The 10,154-nt window shown below is 38.0% G+C and overlaps 1 protein-coding gene across 2 annotated transcripts in view; it reads right to left on the reverse strand.

Annotated features, from left to right (window-relative positions):
- Window positions 1–10,154, reverse strand: part of OSBPL9 (oxysterol binding protein like 9) — a 186,492-nt gene that overhangs the window by 62,574 nt on the left and 113,764 nt on the right. The gene's annotated exons all lie outside the window — the stretch shown is intronic.

The raw sequence follows: 10,154 nt of genomic DNA on the forward strand, positions 1-10,154 counted from the left end.
CCCCCCCCCGCCCCCCGTCCGGGCCTAGGGGCCGCACCGATTGGCTGGCCCTGGCGGCTCCTGGCAAAGAAACCCCTGGCGATTGGCCATAGGTCACCTGCCGTAAAGGAGGTGAGCGACTGACGATTGGCCGTTAGGCCAATTTTGGGTGGAGAGGAGGGAGGGAGTGGGCCACCGGCGGGAGGGGGCGGGAGGGAGCGGGAGGGGCCGGCAGCAGCGTCTGGTCCCGGGAGAGCTCAGCTCCCCGCCTCCGTGTCCAGACCCAACCCTGGCTGCCTCCTCGCGGAGCTCGGGGCTCACCCTGGGGGCTGTGGGTTGGGGACCCAAGCCCGCTCCAGGACTTATGCTTCGGGACAAGCAGCTGCTGAGCTCACGCCCTCCCCAGGAAAGGGAGGTCCTAGCTCAAGGGAGCTCTGCTTGGCTTCAGAACTTCAGCCCCGGGAATTCCCATAACGTGGCGACTGGGGAAGGACTCCTCACAGACGAAAAACTGCTTCACCTACACCCAACTTCTAGTGCATAAAATTTTGGCAGCTGTGGAACCAAGTTTCATCTCGATAACTGCTTTTGCTTACTTCCGGAAAGTTGTTTGTGTCGCGTGGGGGCGGGGGGGGGGAGTGGAAGGGAGGAGGATACTTGCTCAGTAAACAAAAGCATGGGTGCCTTGTTTTATTAATCCGGGAAACTTCGCGGAACTGCTGTTATGCCACAGCTCCATAAGGAATGTAGGTGGCTTGTGAAGATGCTTCACAACCAAATGGCATTAACTTCAAATTACATAAAAAGTTCGGACTTGACCTTAACAGAGACATCCACAATGCAGGGAATTAGAGACATAAATAATTAACTTACTGTTCTGGAGGACAATCCTTTTCTTTCTCTTACTACTTTTCCTTCTGGTTATTTATACCTCTGCAATTCTACTAAATTCGTAAGCATCTAATTTTTGTAGCCCTATTGCTAGCACCTACTACTAGCACAATGTGTGTGCACTGCCAAAGGCTCAGTAAATGCTTGCTGCACTGTTAAAGATACCTACAGTTTTATGCAAATTTTTTCAAAATGCTCAATACCAAATGCACTCGTCTTGCCACATCTACTCCTCAAAATCCTGGTCTTCCAGTACTGCCTCTATATCAGTAAATGAAAACCACTACCGTCCACTCTACTATGCAAACCATAAACCTAGCAGTCCATGATGCCTCCCTCATTCCACATTCAGTCCATCAAATTCCATCATTTTTACCTCCTCAATACGTTATCCATTCTGTCCACTTCTCTCCATTACTCTCCACACAGTCATAGGTCTTGCAATAAACTTCCAGAATCCACCCTAGTTCCTCCAATTCATTCTTAACACTAGAGCTACAGTAGCTGGTTTCCAAAACCAATTTTATTACTCCCTCATCATCCCCTACTACAACCAATTAAGAACTTCAACTGCTTTCCACTGTGCTTAGGATACAATTCAGTTTTTAACACTGGCTTACAAAATTTAGCCCTACTTCTTCTCTAGCTCCATTTTACACCTTCCACTCCCTCATTTTCATTACACACAATGACCTTTTTCTAGTTTCTTCAATTTGCCATGGACTTTCCAACCTCAGGGCCTTGGCACAGGCTGTTATTTCCATCTTTTACACTATCCCCTTGACACCAATCCCCTTCAGTTTATGGCTATTCATCATCTTGTCCTCCCCACCTATGTGAATTCTTCCTATCATATGTTCTCATGTTCCCTGCAACTCTCCTCCTTATCACAGCTATAATTTTATGTGTACTTGAGGTTTTAATTAAGCTTATTGAGTTATAATTTACATATAATAAAACATCTATTTCAGATGTACAGTTCAATTTATTTTGCTAAATGTATGCACACATGTAATCACTACCACAATTAAGACATAGAACATTTCTATCATCCCCAAATTTCCCTAATGGCCCTGAAGCAGTCAATTCCACCAACCACTTCTCTGCTTCCTATCTAATTGCATTATTCTTTCATTAATGTTTATGTTCATCACTAGACTGTAAGCTTAATGAGGCAAGGGTCTATCTGATTTTGTTCAACATTATATCCTCAGTATTTAGCCACATGCCTGGCACATATTAGTGCTCAATAATGAATTTCCTATAGTAATAGGTTCTAAAAATTAACATCAACTGTATGATAAATATCAAACTATAAACACTGATGTAGAAAAAACATTAATTTTGCCAAATGGACAAGGTCAATGTCTAACAACTTCCACTAATACCCTTTAAAGTCTTCCTTTAATATCTGCTTTTCCAGCAGTTAATTTTGTGCCTGAGCAGCCCAAAGGATGTAATTCAATATTGGCTGATCCAACAGTCCTCTAGGCCAGGGGAAAAAGGCCTACATCTCTAATTCTGTCCATGTACTGTACTGTTGGAGTCCATAAGAGACATAATACTTATTTTATCATTCTTGCTTACCAGGTCCTTCATGTGTTTATCTCCCCAGCTAGACACAGAGACCCATGAGGGGTCATCAGTGACTTCATATTTAACAGTGCCTACCAAAGTATCAGATATTTTTTTTAAAGTGTTCTCCAAATCACTCCTTCTCCTTCTTCTTCTTCTGCTCCTTCTCCTCCTCCTCCTCATCATCATGGGTTAGTAGTTTCAAACTCTAATGCACTGTCATTTTTGATAGACTAGTGTAAATAGTAAAGTTCTAGTAAAATTTTAGCAGACCTAATTATCATTAGTTTTTTTTTATTAATAGGCGTAAGTGTTAAGATTACAGGGAATGGCAATAGAGTACATGATTTATGATGGTCTATTAATACAATTGAGTCTTCCTCAACTGCATATATAGAACTCTAGGGTCTAGTTACCCATTTAAAGAGGTCACAGCTACAGTCCAAAGTCTACCTTTTCAGTTTCATGCTAGAGATAACTATTTGTTACAGACATGTAGTTCTCATTTTCCTAATCCTTGTATAAAGTTAGTGGGCATAAAAGACATAGCATTTAAAACGAAAAGTAACTACATGATACATGGCAACTTTACCCAATTTATCCCAAGAAATTCTAGGACTTCTAAGCAAATTTGGCAACTTGAGCATTTTTTTTTTTAACATCTACAAGTTACTTCAGAAGAAAGTTAAGGGACCAATGCCTTAAACCCATCTATAACAACTGATTTCCGTATGTATCAAAAAAAAAACTTCACTACTTATCTTTGAACTACATAACTAAGGCTACTACATGATTAAATTAAATTAGTACTTTTCCTGTTTTTGTTCAAGATAAAGAAGACTGGGGCGCCTGGGTGGCACAGTGGTTAAGCGTCTGCCTTCGGCTCAGGGCGTGATCCCGGCATTATGGGATCGAGCCCCACATCAGGCTCCTCCGCTATGAGCCTGCTTCTTCCTCTCCCACTCCCCCTGCATGTGTTCCCTCTCTCGCTGGCTGTCTCTATCTCTGTCGAATAAAAAAAAAAAAAATCTTTAAAAAAAAAAGATAAAGAAGACTACAATAGGATGATTAAGAAGTACAAAGAACAACCTGAGAAAAATAAAAATACTAAGATTCAGGGTAAGAGGGTCTTTCAAATGGCAAGAAGCCAAGCAAAAAACAGGCCAACTTTACCTACAGCCATTAAGATGAAAAGAAAATTTTAACCAAATGGAATTCATGCACTACTTTCAAAAATATTATTTCTGCTAGAGAGCCCAATGATGTTTACCTATAAATCACATTTTGCTCTGGTGTCACCTCAGACATAGACGACAAATACTTCTGGTAGCAACAGAAGCAAAACAAGCAAAATAGGAGGAAAAATTCATAGTTTCCCTATGAATTTGCTTTGTAACTCAGGCCAAATGACTGGAACGGATAACATTAAGAGACAACTCTTGGAAGGAGGATATGTAGCTCCACTATTTTGTCTGAGCAGTACCTGAAAGTCTCAAAACTAAAGTCAGCCAATAAATGTCCGCATAGAAACTTTGGCCATATGGAATAAAAACACCACTTGCCATATGGTAGAGCAGGCCTTACCATCTCACGATCAAGGTGACCATGTTCCAAAAGTTTGATTTGCAATTCTCAATGCATTATCAAACTAGCATTTAAGAATTATTAAGAATTATTTTATTCAAGGTTAGGAACAAACACCCTCTATAAACCTCATAATGGCTATCATACTGCAGTGCCTCGTTCACCAATAGATTTGCAGTATCTCCTCCACATAGGGACTGACATGTATTACGTGCTTCATTAGGTCTCTTAAAGAATGAAATGCCAGGTACTACAGTATGAAATCAGCAGTATAAACAGGCTTTTTCAGTATAAAAAGGCTGAAAATAGCTAGTCTAGCAAGCAGAACAGAGAAAGCAGAGAGACAGAAGGCTGTTGTTTTTCTGTATGAGCCTTTTAGTACTATTTAATTTTAAAACTTATATTAGGTACTATTGCCCCGACTTTTACACATAAAATCCTGCATCGGTCACTTAACTTTCTTCTGAAACAACTTGTAGATTTCATTAAAAACACATGAGTTAAAAACAAAAACAATACAGTTGCCAAATTTGGTTGGAAGTACATAGATCCTTGCCACAATGGGTGAGATGGCTTTGTTTACATAATTACTCATTTTAAATGCTCCCACTTTTATGCCCTCAATGAGAACTATGTGTTTATCTCTAAAGAAAGGGTATGGGAAACACTACTGCTTTTATTTTTTATACTTCTACATAGTTTAAAATTTTTTAGAAGCATGACTTGTCATTACTTTATCATAGTTTAAAACTTCAATCCTGATGATTGTTTTCTACTTTATACTAGACTGAGCTCTGTAAAGACAAGAACAACACGTCATTTATTCACAATAATATCCTCTACAACTAGTATAGTGCATGGAACACATTAAATACATATAAGTATTTACCAAATGCGTAAATTTTTTGTATTCTCCATATGTTCTGAATTGAACATGCACTATTTTTTTTAATTTTAAACTTTATTTTTATACAGAGAAGGCAGGAAATGTCCATAAAAAACACAGTTAAATTTCTGGCAGTTAAAGGAATAACCTTTAGCAGCTATAAAACTCAACCATTTGTTCTTATTTGTTTCCCCAGAGCTCAAGATAGATGGGCCACCACTAGGACAACAGAACTGAATAAAAAGTGTATCCTAAAATCCTAAGTTCCAATTTAGGAGCCAGAAATTCATCTGCCCTCAGTAATAACAATGACACTGGTAACAACCCTTAGGGGGAATTTGCCTTTGTTATAGGAAACCCAAGTAACTGGCTACTTCTCCATACCATTTTACCTGTGGAAAAGGTGACACATCTATATTGCAATCATTTTCTTGAGGTAACAAAGCATTTCAAAGGAGAAAAACAAAACACCTATTTTTCTACATGACACAAAAATGAAATCTTAAGGTGGGAGGAGAAACAATACAATGGTATGAAACAGATCTTTATATAATGAAAAACTGAAATGTATGTTCAAAACACTAATCTTCAGTGAAGTAGCCTAACACTCAAGAATAGTACTCAAAAGCTTTCAATTAATTTTAGTTACCCAGTTAGACACATGAGCCATTATAGAAAAGAGGGTGGAATCAAGGTATCCTAATACTAAAGATTAATTTCTCAGCTACTATCCCAAATTATACCTTAAATACTCAATTTGTGTTTGTCTATAACAAAAGTTTGGCAGATACGTAATTAATTTTGAAGTATCTAATTTTGAAAAGGAAGGCTTCAAAATGGCTCCATTATTTTTTCAGCTTCAATAATGATTTGCAATCTGAATTCTGCCATATTTCCTTTATGAATAATGATGTTTTACTCAGATTCAGGGGCATTTCTGGTGAGGTTTCTACCAGCCCTCTCTATTCCCCTCAGCCATAGTCTTACACAAGGTATCATGTCCTTTCTCTCTAGGGGCTTGAGATCGGGCTTGAGATCAAAGCCAATGGAAAGTGAATGGATAGTAAAGGGCAAAAATTATAAAATTTCAAGAAAGCAGCAATGAAATTCCAATTTGATAACCACCTAAGGTGCAGTCTACAGTGGCCTACATAAACTTATATAGACAAGGACAATTATAGCCCAATTTCTTGGCCCAAACAACAACCACAGAAGCCATTTGGTATAAAATTCTTTTGAATATCAACTAAGTTATAGCATAAAACCAAAAAAAACATAAAGGTCTATACTACTCAATTAGTATACATCCACATGGAGGTTTTTAAATTGGGATCTAAAAAAGTATCTACCATAATCTTTTATGTTTTCATTTTGATAACCTAGAGAAATCTGTATAACCACACACTGAATCATCTTAACAACCTTAATCCAAGTGGTACCAAGTTATTTCATTGTCCATTTTTGTTTATGATCAAGTTGGCACAAAGTACTACTACTTGTCACAGAAGAGCCTTGACCATGAAAATGACATAGGTGCGAACTGAAGGCCAAATAAGCTCATAAGATGTGATGTACAAAAGAAGGTTTCCCAGTAGTCAGAACAGAGAAAAGCAGCAAGATGACAGTAATAAACCACAGTAGTGTACTCATGTCAAACTTATAAAGAATGTATACCTTAACAGTCAGTACCATTTTCACATTGTAAGTGGTGACCCATTTTTACAAGGCAATATCATTTATCACATTAAATAAATGTTAATTTAGATTTTACTGCTTTGTGCTTGGTTTGTATTTCACATGCAATTTTCTTTTGGATGTAAATTTAGTTCTATATGATTTTAAATCTACGAAGTTTATACCTAGCTTTGTTTGCCCACATTAAATAACAAGATATATACTTAATACTTTAAACACTGGAATTCTGGGCTTAAAAGAGGTTTTTTTTAAATAGGCCCAAGTTTACTTAACTTTATACAACTCTTTTTACATCTGTATGATATCCAGGCAAGCTGCTATGATTCACTATACTTTGTATAATATAGAATGATATTGCAAAACCTACACGATGTAGCATCCTATCTTCTTCCAGTGATAAATCCCTCTGCTTGGCAATCTCTCAGCATTTAGTTCATACTAAAGCTTATGAGGGCAAATAAAGAATCTGAAAGGTTTCCCTCCATTAATCAGTATCATCAAATATTCACTGAAGACTTCTTACAGGCTAAGAAGAAGGGATTAAGAAGCTCAAAAGCACCTCTGCCTCCTCTTCAAGGAGTGTCCTAATTAAGTTGGGTGTAAATACATGGAAAGATAACACAAGCTAACATACAAGTTTAGAATGACTACTAGAAACTCAACTTCCATAGGAGTTGAAAGGAGAGAAGATTTTAGTTGTCTTCTCCCATTCTCAGGCTGTCCTAATTGCAATTTTAAGATACCCACAAATGGGGACGGCTGGGTGGCTCAGTCGATTAAGCATCTGACTCTTGGTTTCAGCTCAGGTCATGATCTCACAGGTCCTGTGATCGAGCCCTACACTGGGTTCCACTCTCAGCATGGAGTCTGCTTGAAAGAGTCTCTCCCTCTGCCCCTCCCCCAACATGTGTGTGCATGCTCTCTCTCAAAAAAAAAACCTAAATCTTAACATACCCACAGAAGAGCAAGAACAACAGGAAAAGAGGAAAGATGGAAGGAAAGGGAAAAGGTACAAGACGTGCTCTGGATGAATTTACCGTTCTAGATGAATTTACTGTTCCATCAGAATGGAAGGAAGAATGGAACTAATATTTATGAGTACCTGCACCATACAAGGTGTAATGTGCTAGAGATATTATAACATCTTAACACAACTACTTGACTGAGGCTTTATACCTACCTTTAAAGATCAGCTAAGGTATAAAAGAAGTTTAAAAGAAATTAAGTATGTATTCCACATCATATACCTAATAAGATGGCAGAGCAAGGACCCAAGTCCTGGTCCGCCTGGCTCTAAAGATTTTCTACTATAATATACTGCTTCTTAAACCATATTCAGAAGGTTAGACAGGGCGTGTTGAGCTTGGCACACATGCAATGGGAAAAATACTATCAAAAAGATAGGTTCTCTCTTGGCTCGTGAAACTTATAATCGCAAGTGGGCAATGAGTTATATAATAATGTATTATTGTAAGAGATAATGTGTGTAAAGTCCATGCAGTTCCTGGCATATAAGAAGTGCTCAAATATTAGTTGCTACTGTTATTATTACATACCAGAATGCTATATGGGCTACACAAAAGGGGAAATTACAATAGAGGTTAAAGAGGTAAGAGACTACTTTTTATTATAGTGATAAGAAAGAGATGAAATGAAGAGGTGATATGTGCTCTGGGTCTTGAATGACGGGAATTAATCTTACAGAGGCAAATTTGAGGACTGGGGATGGTGAGGACTTGAGAGAGAGTAGCATGAGTAGAAGCATGGAACAAGAAACATGTAGAAACAGGAGGCAGAAAAGGTAGGTCGGCATCAAATCAAAGAGAGCCTGAAATCCCCTAATAAAAAGTTTTACTTCATCCTACAGGCAAATGTAAATCATTAAAGATTTTTCACTGTTATAGATGCCTCAAGGTCATTTATTAAAGGTAATAAGATGGAGAGAATAAATTCAGGAAATATCATGAGGGTACCAGAGACAGTCAGCAAGATGCAACTTATATGATAGTCAAAGTGAACATCAGAGGAGTGTGAGTGATCCTATTAAAAAAAAAAAAAAGACACAACACACACGCACGCGCGCACACACACACACACACACACACACACACCCAGGTTTGGCAGTTTAGAAGTTATCACCCAAAAGGACTCTCAACTTTCAAACTTCAGTGGTTCAGAGAATAACACTGTCATTAACAGAAACAAAAAAATGAGATAGAGATGGGTTTGAGGAGGAAAGAAATGATAGGTTCAGTTTTAGCCATGCTGAGGTTGAGTTCCAGGGAGCCATCTAATTGGCAAAATCCAAAAGGAAAGAGTGGGAGACTGAAGCTACATATGAAAAGATTTATATATAAAGAGGGGGAGTGGTGTGGAGGGAAGGAAGAGTCACCTACACAGAAGTTTTAGCGGAATCCATGAAAATGGTGAGGGCTACTGGAGGGAGAGGGAGTAAGGTCATAGTCTCAAAGGAAACATCACGCAATCACAGCATGGGTGTTGTACTAACTCTGGGAAAGAGTAAGAATTTTTCTTTGAAATATGCAAAAGAGAAAAAGTAAGTATAGGTGAAATCACTAAGAACTACTGAAGTGAGACCTTTTTCTATAAAGAAGGGAGCAGGCTGTATTAGATACTGAAAACTAATGAAAAATATTCCACTGTGGTAATTTAACTGAAAATCAAGGAGTCAATAAGAAGACTGTTCAACAGAGTTCTAGAAATTCAATTAAAGTTAGACAAAATTTAAATTGTGATATATACAGCCATCTCAATATTATGACCTCTAACAGTACTAGAAGCACAGAAACCAGACAATGGGAGCCCCTGGGGAATGGAAACCAGAATGGGACACAGTACAAAACATCCAGTGACAAAAAATTCTAAAGGTGATAGCAAAATCAGTGTTGAAGAAAGAGTTATAAGATCTACACTGGAGGATGACACAGGTCAACTAGAAAGATATTAAATGGCCGGGAAAAATGGAGAAGTAGAGCTCAGACCAAAATGAGAGAAGTTCAAAAGTAAGTGATAGATGGTGAAGGTAAGAAAACTGTGGTCAAAGAGAAAATACTTTTAAATTCAGTATTTTAGAGGTAGTGCAGCCCTCTGTAACAACAAGGCCAAAGCAGTGTAGTTTAATGGCTGAAGTAGAGATGAAATTCAATGGAAAAGGAAGACATGTAAATGCCCTTCATGCCCATTTGGAAGAGAGCTCCATGAGCACCTACTTTCCAGTGACTGAATGGAACACTATACATCTCAAAGTACTTGATAAACAGCAATGGAAAAGCAACCTATATATCATCTGTTTCTTTGTTCATTCATTCCATTTGAATTTCTTCATTTAACTACCAGTTACTGAGCACTTTAGAATGTCAAGTACTGAGAGTGGTAATAGTGAGAGTAGTTTCATTAGTAACAACAGCTAACATTTGTCGAGTTCTCACTATAGCTAGGCATGATTTCAACAAATTTGCATTTAACTCATTTAATCATTAAAACAACTCTATAAAGGTAGGTACTTTTATTATCTTCATTTTAT

Source organism: Ursus maritimus, unplaced genomic scaffold (assembly GCF_017311325.1).
Source record: "Ursus maritimus isolate PB19 unplaced genomic scaffold, ASM1731132v1 scaffold_12, whole genome shotgun sequence".
NCBI classification, from domain to species: domain Eukaryota; kingdom Metazoa; phylum Chordata; class Mammalia; order Carnivora; family Ursidae; genus Ursus; species Ursus maritimus.